Raw genomic sequence first — 10,000 nt, forward strand, 5'->3', positions numbered from 1 at the left:
TTTCCAGGTAATAATTTTAGTGCTTTAACTTCAGTTTATTGCCAAGGCAACATTTCTAATTTGTGTGTAGTAACTAATATTTATATTTTATTTTATTTCAGCTTTATTTTTTATAGTTTTAGTTAACGATAGTTACCTTGTGTGATTTTTTTATGCATCTGACCTGATGAATTGCACGCTTTAATGAGTAATTAAATCAAGACTGATTGACTGTAATATATGCATCTGCTGAAGTGTTTCTGCTCATTTGAATATGTGAGACAGACTCACTCTAATCAGTCCTGGACTCATCAACACTGGCTGTTTTTATGGAAAAGCACACAATAACACATCTTAACAAAAGCTGCATGTTGTGTGTTATTAAAGGAACACTCCACTGTTTTTTGAAATTGGGGCTATTCACCGTCTCCCCTACATTTAGATAGTTGGGCAAATACATTTTTGTCTCAGTGCATGTATGGTCTTAGTCTGGCAGCCCCGCCGCTAGCTTAGCTTAGCATAATGAATGGAATCCTTTGTTGCCGGATAGCATGTTGCGAGTAAAAGTGATCCAAAAAAAACTAATTATTTCTTGTGGCCTGCTAATTCACAACGAGTACAAATAGCAAAGCAGATTAAGACTAGGCGACTTCCTAGGCAGAGATTGACCTGGGACTATATTGGGGGGGAAGCACAGGCGAAGCACTGCTACTTGGGCGCAGAGATATCACGCAAAACCTGAAATAAAGCTTGCCACAAAGAACCGGCAAAAGTAATGATTATTCATGAAACATTTGTATTGTTTATTAATAAACTAGTGTTTTCTATGTCAGTGTTGGCTGCAAAGATAAAGTTGACACAGTAGTGAACGTGCGATAGAGAGAAATGCACACCTCATACGAATTAGCCTACATAAGCAGAGAGTAGCCAATTTATTTTTCGTTTTTAATTGTTTTGTTTGAAAGTAGACATTTCAAGCTTTTTTTTTTGGATCACTTTACTCACGACATGCTATACGGCAACAAAGGATTCCATTCATTATGCTAAGCTAAGCTAGCGGCAGCGCTGCCAGGCTAAGACAATACATGCTGTTGGCGCACATTTAAGTCGTTTTGCATGCGTGTTTCGGGCGTGCTGTTTCCTTGTGGCTTAAAATAATTAAATACGGTAAAATAATAAACTTTCAAAGTCTGAACTTAATGTCGGATATGCCAATCCATTTATTAACATAACGAAAAATAAAACATATTTCTTCAAATAATAACTTAAGTCAAGCCAGTCTCCATTACACGCCGTGTCTCACGGTCAAAAACCATGCACCTCGCTGTGCGCCACACCTGCACTAATTAACCCACATCTTAAGTAGACTGGTGGCAGATCACAGCACCATCCTATCACAATACACAGAATGGCTCCAACACAACCGGCCCCTAATTGTTCATGGCATTACAAGACATAACAATTATAATCATACATGAATGGAGACATTAATATAACAAAAAACATCTTACAATAAAAACAACAAACAAAAAATAAACAAACAAATAAATCCCTCTTTGGTGTGTTTGTTCATTTTTACATTGACTGTTCTACCAATAGGCCTAATTTTGTCACTGGTCTTTCAATTACGTTTGTTTTGGTTTTGATTTGCACAGATCTGACTATGCCTGATTTGTCTGGAAAGGATTTAATAATTCTTCCAATCATCCAAGAATTTCGTGGTGCTGTAGCATCTGCAACCAAAACGATATCTCCTGCTGTAAGATTACGTTTTGTTTTGTTCCACTTTTGTCTTTCCTGTAGAGTAACAAGATACTCTTTTGTCCACCTTTTCCAGAATAAATCTGAAAGATACTGAGCCTGTTTCCATCTTCGTCTTACGTACTGGTCCTTTTGATCAAACAGACCTGGAGGTAAAACTGGTTTCCTTTTCAAAGTAAGAAGATGGTTAGGTGTAAGGGGTTCTAAATCATTAGGATCATCAGAAACTCTCGTAATTGGTCGGTCATTCAAGATTGCTTCGGCTTCGCATAAGACTGTGACTAAGGTTTCATCAGTTAAAGCCTGTAGATGTAAAACAGATACTAAGACCTTTCTGACCAGTCTGATCATGCTTTCCAGCATGCCATGATGTGAAGCTGTAGGTGGGTTGAACGTGCACTTGATGTTGTCATGTATTAAAGCTTTCTCAATTGATTGGTTGTTTAACTCTGCAATTGCTCTTTTTAGCTCCTTCTCTGCTCCTGTGAAATTTGTGCCATTGTCTGAGTGAAAGTGTGCTACGGGTCCTCTTCTTCGGCATATGAATCGACGAATGGCACTGATGCAAGAGTCTGTGTCCAATGAGTGTGCTACTTCTAAATGAACCGCCCTGCTGGCCATACATGTAAAGATAACACCATAACGTTTCACATTGGAACGTCCTAGTTTTACCTCAATGGGCCCAAAATAGTCCACTCCCACATTAGTAAATGGAGGTAAGTCTAGAGTAATCCTTTCTTTGGGAAGATCAGCCATTTTTTGATCACACAATTTCCCTTTGTGACGTTTGCAAAATGCACAATTTGACAAGATTTTTCTTGCTGCTGCATTGGCATGAGTGACCCAGAACTTTTCTCTCAATTTGGAGAGGATGTAATTTCTCCCACCATGAATTAACATGGAGATGTACTGATCTTTACATAGGATGACTGGGTGTTTGCTTTCTTCGGGCATTGCAGTCCTGGACAATCTTCCACCTACTCTTAACAGTCCATCCTCTAGAACAGGATTCAGCTTGTAGATAGGGCTACACTGTTTTACGAGTTTTCCTGTCCTTAGTACATAAATCTCTTTGTCAAATCTTTCCCTCTGACAGAACTGAAGGATAGCGTTTTCTGCCGCTAATAGATCCTCAGTTGTTACACTGTCTCGTCCCAATGACTTTCTGGCTTCCAACATTTTCTTGTCAACATAACAAAGATCAGCCATTTCAACCACCACAAGTTGCTTTCTTCTTTGACTCAACTCCAATAGAGTCTTCTTGATCTTGAGTAACCATGCAAATGCAACCTTCAATCTTTTCCAGTCAGAGAAATATGTGATGAGTTGATTGGTTGAATTATCCCCTTGAACAGTTATTGTGTTTGTAGAGATCTCCAGTTTGACCTCTGGATCATCCTCCTCCACTGTGGACTCTACTTCATACTGTATCCATGTTTCTCTTGCTTTCCACAGGAATTCTGGACCTGATAACCACGTTTTGCTGTCCAGAAGCTTGTGGACTGTCAGTCCTCTGGATGCGTCATCTGCAGGATTTTGTTTTGTGTGAACATACCGCCACTGCACTGGGTCTGAAGCTTCCCTAATGATGGTTATTCTGTTGGCCACAAATGTTCGGAATCTCTTGTTTTCATTGCTGATGTACTTCAAGACTGTACTACTATCAGTCCAGAAACAGGATACTGGCAAAGAAAGCTGTAACTCTGATTTTACCATCCTGTCCACCCGAACAGCCAAAACAGCAGCAGTGAGTTCCAAACGAGAGATGGTTACAGGTTTAAGAGGTGCAACTCTTTCCTTTCCAAGAAGAAAGGAAACATGTACATGACCTGGTTTGTTCTGTAACTTCAGGTATGTTACCGTGCCATATCCCCTTTCGCTGGCATCAGCAAAGTGGTGCAATTGGGCATGGACTGGTGTTCCAAAGTCGTGTGGTTTCAAGCACCTACTCACTCTGAACTCTGAGATCCCTTTCAGGTCAGTCAACCAATTTATCCATTGTTGTTTTAGGACTTGTGGAATTTCTTCATCCCAGCCATAGTTCCTTCTGCACAACTCTTGTAAAATGTGCTTGGCTGGAAGGAGGACTGGCGCAAGGTACCCTAAGGGATCGTACACTGAACTGACGACTGATAGAATCCCTCGTCGTTTTTGCATTCGTTCTTTGCAGTTGATATGAAAGTTAAAGTTGTCATTTTCCATACACCAATGCAGCCCTAGTGCCCTTTCCACCGGGAGTTGGTCTATGTCTAAATTCAGTTCACTCACATTTTTAGAGTGTTCCTTCTCAGGAATTGTTTGAAGGACTTTGCGACTGTTACTGATCCATTGTGTAAGATGAAAACCTCCTTTCTGGCAAAGGTCAGCCAGGTCATGGACAATCTGTACCGCTTTCTGCACAGATGGTAAGCTTTTCAGACAGTCGTCCACATAGAAATTTCTATGTACTGTGTCAATCACCTCATCCGAAAAACTGTTCCGATTGTCGTCTGCAGTCTTCCTTAAAGCATAACATGCACAACTAGGCGACAACACTGCTCCAAAGAGATGTACAGTCATTCTGTACTCTTCAACTTGCTTGAACAGATCTCCATTAGGCCACCACAGGAACCTTAGAAAGTCTTTGTCTTCCTCAGCCACTTTGACTTGATAGAACATAGACTTCACATCAGACATAAAAACAATTGGTTCTTGTCTGAATCGTAGAAGCACTCCCATTAAGGAACTTGTGAGGTTCGGACCCTGCAGAAGCTGTTCGTTCAAAGAAGTTCCTTTTAAACTTAGCTCCGCAGTCAAAGACAACTCGCAACTTGCCTTTGCATGGGTGATACACTCCATGATGAGGAATATAGAACAGGTTATCTTCTCCACAACACAATTCATCCTGTGGTACCTTTTCTGCATAGCCACTGCTGATGACATTCTCAAGAAAGCTTGCGTATTCTTGGTGGAACTTCTCATTTCTTTCCATTTTCCTTTTTAGTCCAAAGAGGCGCTGTTGAGCAATACAGCGATTGTTTGGCAGTGTTACCTCCTGGGCTTTGAATGGCAGCTTTAGACTGTAATGTCCGTCCTTTAAGTTTACAGATTGTTCCATTATTTCGAAGAATCTTGCCTCCTGCCTTGACATTTCTTCTTTGTCATATGCGCTTTTTTCATTGAAGTCACTCTGGTACTGCTTCTCCAATAGCAGCTGAAGTGATTCCACAGATAATCTATTCACAGCAACACTATGACAACCATTGTCATTCATGTTGTATTTGCAATCCTTTCCTAAGCCATTGACCACCCACCCTAATAGGGTTTTAACAGCAAAAGGACCCTCACCTTGGCTATTCACAATTTCCCATGGTTCCAGCAACTTTGAAGCATTAGTACCTATTAATAACTCCACGTTAGCATCAATTTCAGGGATTTCAATGTGCTCAAGGTAAGGCCACTGCATAAGGTCCTCTTGTTTGATGATGTTTGCTGTATTCACTGGCAACGTTTTCTGTGTATAAACATTTGGAAGACTGTAGTACCTTGTTCCATTAAGGCTAGCTATTTCAAGTCCATTCACAATGTATGTTGACACTGATGTCTTTGGGCTCATCGTTAACAAACATATTTTTGACTTTGTCCCAGTGAGATTAAGCCTACGCTTAAGAGCTTCAGAGCAGAATGTGGATGTTGAGCCATTGTCCAGAAAAGCATAGGTCTGAATCACCTTATTGCCCTTTTGTGCTTTTACCTGAACTGGCAGGATGGAGAGCATTTCATTGCTACCGGCCCCAGTCTGGCTCCCAAATGTCTGAGCTGACACAAGCGTATGGTTTACAGCTGGCTTAGGTTCATTGGGGTTCATTGATTTGTCCACTTGTTGGACGTGAATGTGTAAAGTTGTTGGATGGCTCTGTTTGCACTTTTCAAAGATTTTACGCTTATCGCAATTTTTGCTCAAGTGCCCAGTGTTGAGACACCCAAAGCACACTCCTTTTTCCTTTAAGAAGTTGATCTTTTCACGATGTTTGTTCTTGGTAAATCGTTGACATTCATCCAGACTGTGATCTTGTAAACAGAATAAACAATTGATGCTGATGTTGTTGTCCCTCTGTTTACCTTCTTGTGTGTCCTTGTGTTGTACTTTGCTAACAGTGTAGACGTTTGTAGCAAAGTTGTCTCGCTTCAACTTAGACTTTGCAGTATACCCATCCCTTTTAACATGCATACCTCTTTCAGTAGTTTGAATATCACCAAAAATAGGATCAGACAAGATTTTGACTTGATATTCCACAAAATGTACAACGTCATTAAAGTTTGGTCTGCGGTTGTGTCTCTCCCGAATATCACATGCAGAACTTCTAAATTTTTCCCTCAATTTAAAAGGAAGTTTCGAAACAACAATTTTGAGGTTAGCAGACATGTCCAGCTCTTTCATGTCACATAAATCTGACATTGCATTATTGCATCCACGTAAAAACAATGCATAGTCCTGCAGTAACGAAATGCTTTCAGCCTTCACCACAGGCCAGTTGAGAACCTTTTCCATATACGCTGCTGTGATCTTTGTTTCATTACCGAAGTGTTCCTGTAGGAGGGCTTTAGCGGTTTCAAAGCCTCTCTCCGCACTCATATGTAAACAGCTTTGTACAAGGTCGTGTGGGCGCCCTCTGGTGTACCTTTCCAAAAAATAAATGCAATCACCTTTAGATGCAGCTTTCTCCTCCACACAGTGCCTAAAAGCTTGCATGAACATTTTGAACTTCAGTGGGTCACCTTCAAAAACAGGCATTTGTCTTGGTAGCAGTTGGCTTGCTCTGTGTTGTTGTAGGAGCAGCTCGGACATTTCATTTTGCTTTTGCAGAATCTGTCGTGTAGAATTGTCATCAACAGCATGTGCAACATTTTCAGTGGGTCTCGCAACGGCAACAGGTAAGCCTTTATTTCTGGTCAATCTTGTAGACTTCTCAAACTTTGCATCAGGAATGTCAGGTATTTCTTTTGATCTTTGTTTCTCAGAATAAGATCCCCTCTTATCCTGATCCGAAAATGCTTGCAGTATTGCCAACTCTGTATCTGAGGCTTCAATCTCAGCATCCATTTCCACTTGTTCCATTCTTTTACGTAATGACTCCGCCTCCTGCTCCAATTCATGTTTCTTTTTTGGCGCTGCTGCAGGTGCCAGAAGTTTAGCTTTCTTGGCTTCTGCTTGTGCAACTTCAAATGCCGCTTTGCTTGATCGACTTGATCATTCACTGGTGCGGCTTTTAGTGCATGATGATGATGCGCAACATTTGATACGCTGTCAGTTGGCTTTATATCATCCTCAAGATTAACATCTTCAGTAGTACCATTATTTGTACTCTTAAAATGATTTTCCACACACTGGCAAAATTCGTTGACACTTAAAAGCTTTGCTTTGAACCAGGTTACATGCTTTTCCTTTTCAACTAAGGGTAACAACTCGAGCAGATTGTTATGTGCAACTTTTGCATCATTAATCAAGGCTTGATATTTGCTGAAGCTACTTTTTATTTCAGATTCATAACCAGACTCACACATTAAACCTTGAACAGTTTGTTTGAGATTGGCAGCTTTACTTAACTTGGATTTTCTTAGTGTCTCTAAGTCACTTAATTTAGAAAGCAGTGCTTTTGTTGTAAGTTTTATAGACCTTTTTTTCACAAAGGCTTCTTCCTCATTATCATTTTGTGAGTCAGCAGACACCACTCGTGTTTCCTCGATACCTTGACAATTGTCATCCATTTTACCTCGTTTTCAACCACAAAAAAAACACATTTCAATTAAATATCGTGAAAACGAAAAATCAGAAATAAAGCATAAACACTTTTCTTTTCTTGTGTAAACCCCTCGACCCAAATGTCTCTTATGTCAAGTCCTCGTTTAGCCTACTTTAAACCAAATGTCAATGCATTGTGTTCTCTTCCATTCTTGCGGTTTTCACTTTAAAGTAACACCAGGTAACTTTTGCTCTCGGGGTCCCCCTATGGTTGGAAAACAGTATTGTCCTCTACTACTGTCGTAAACTCTGTCATCCTACATGCACGTGCATTTGTTGACAACCATGATAGCACTGAACACTGTAGGAGGAGGTCACATGCAGGTGTTCTGCTTGCGTCGCGTGTGAAATGTCTTCATCCCAGGTACAGTGGCATATATTTCAGCATGTCATATGAATATAATTTCATGGGTTTTATTTTTTTTCTAACGACAAATGATCGCGATGATCACGTTTACAAGCCAGCATCATTATAGTAGCCTAGTCTATTGGTTACTGTTTTACTGAATCTTCAATGCAATCTTTGAGTGGTAGATAATAACCATATATCGTCAAAATTATAATATCAAGCTACCATAAATGAATCTGCAAATTTTACAAATCGATTTGCATTATAGCTTGAGGCAAGACAAATAAACAAATATCAAAGACATGTTAGGTATCCTAAAATATGACTTTGTACATCTTATATATTTACTTGCAAGAATGTAGCCCCTACCAAACTTGTACACGCCGTTTAGACATAGGCTTTCATTTGATTTTTTTCTTTGTACATGTTGAGTAGAGTATACTTTTTAGGTCAAACATTTGCTATTTGCATTTCATCGATTGCAAAGTTCAAATCAGAACGAGAATGCTAGCGATAGCTAACCATCAAAAACTAAAATATCGTTTACTAGCTACCAGATTGATAATTTGCTACTCTACTATCATTACTTGATTCATGAAGATAAACGGAGGATAAGATAGCTTCCGTAACATAGTCAGGCAGACAAAAAAAAGAGATAGTATGCAAGCAATATACTTACTAGTCCAAAAGCATGACAGCCAAGTCTGCATCGGTCGGGCAGCCCGCCTCCTCCTTCAGCTCACGCCAGCGAGAAAACGCTGGCCCAATGTTGATCCTCGTTCTGCCTTTAACGCGATCACTTTCTCTTTTTCTCTTTTTGCTTTGCTCCGATAAAACCTTTGCTTTCTTGTTTTTCTGTGCTGCTTCGGCCATGACTATAACATTTGGCTCGCACGTCCGATTTTAAGGAAGTGGGGGTGGTGGTGGAAGTGACGTATATGCCGTAAAGCAGTCCAATTTTGTAGTTCTCTTTGTTCGCCGGTTACTACCCGAAACCCGAAGTTTAAAAGTACGATTAAAAACGCTACAGACCCCGTCAGGCTATGGCAGGCGTGTCATTCAACCTATTGTGAGTCGATGTACCATCACAAGAGACTTGGAAATATATTATGAAGGTTGAAAAGTTACCTAGTGTTACTTTAATAAACTGCAGCTCTTAAAATTTATACATCTTCTTATGTGTGTGTGTTAACTGCCGTTACCTCGCTTTACTCGTTCTAAGCCCACAAGATTTTTCCTCCACTGTCCGACGTAGTATCTGCATCAAACTGTCCAATCTTCACTGTCCAATGTGAAGCGTTCACAAACCTCCTCGCCTATGGCGTCCGTCCGTCCTCACCGCATCCCATCCGGACCACCTCACTGTCCACTTTGAGACCAAAAGCGCTTTTCCGACGTCCACTAGCAATCACCGGCGTCACCGATCACTGCCCGTCCGTCACGACCTCCGCCCGTCCGTTACCGATCAGCGCCGTCCGTCACCGATCACCGCCCGTCCGTCACCGATCTCCGCCGTCCATAACCGATCACCTGCCGTCCGCTACCGATCACCGCCGTCCATCACCGATCACCGCCCGTCTTTCACCGATCATCGCCCGTCCGTCACCGATCTCCGCCGTCCATCACCGGTCACCACCGTCCATCACCGATCACCGCCCGTCCGTCACCGATCACCGCCCGTCCGCTACCGATCACCGCCGTCTGTCACCGATCACCGCCCGTCCGCTACCGATCACCGCCGTCCATCACCGATCACCGCCCGTCCGCTACCGATCACCGCCCGTCACCGATCACCGCCGTCCGTCACCGATCACTGTCGTCCGTCACTGATCACCGCCCGTCCGTCACCGATCACCGCCCGTCACCGATCACCGCCGTCCGTCACCGATCACCGCCCGTCTTTCACCGATCACCGCCCGTCCGTCACCGGTCTCCGCCGTCCGTCACCGATCACCGCCCGTCCGCTACCGATCACCGCCGTCCATCACCGATCACCGCCCGTCCGTCACCGATCTCCGCCGTCCATCACCGATCACCTGCCGTCCGCTACCGATCACCGCCGTCCATCACCGATCACCGCCCGTCCGTCACCGATCACCGCCCGTCCGCTACCGATCTCCGCCGTCCAT

At 42.3% G+C, this 10,000-nt stretch overlaps 1 protein-coding gene across 1 annotated transcript in view; it reads right to left on the reverse strand.

The window, feature by feature from the left end:
- The window catches only part of mrap2b (melanocortin 2 receptor accessory protein 2b), a 20,921-nt gene that overhangs the window by 833 nt on the left and 10,088 nt on the right, over positions 1-10,000 (reverse strand). The window lies entirely within an intron of this gene.

The sequence above is a fragment of the Siphateles boraxobius genome, unplaced genomic scaffold (genome assembly GCF_051911475.1).
Source record: "Siphateles boraxobius isolate OS27281-9 unplaced genomic scaffold, OSU_SipBor_1 262, whole genome shotgun sequence".
NCBI lineage: Eukaryota > Metazoa > Chordata > Actinopteri > Cypriniformes > Leuciscidae > Siphateles > Siphateles boraxobius.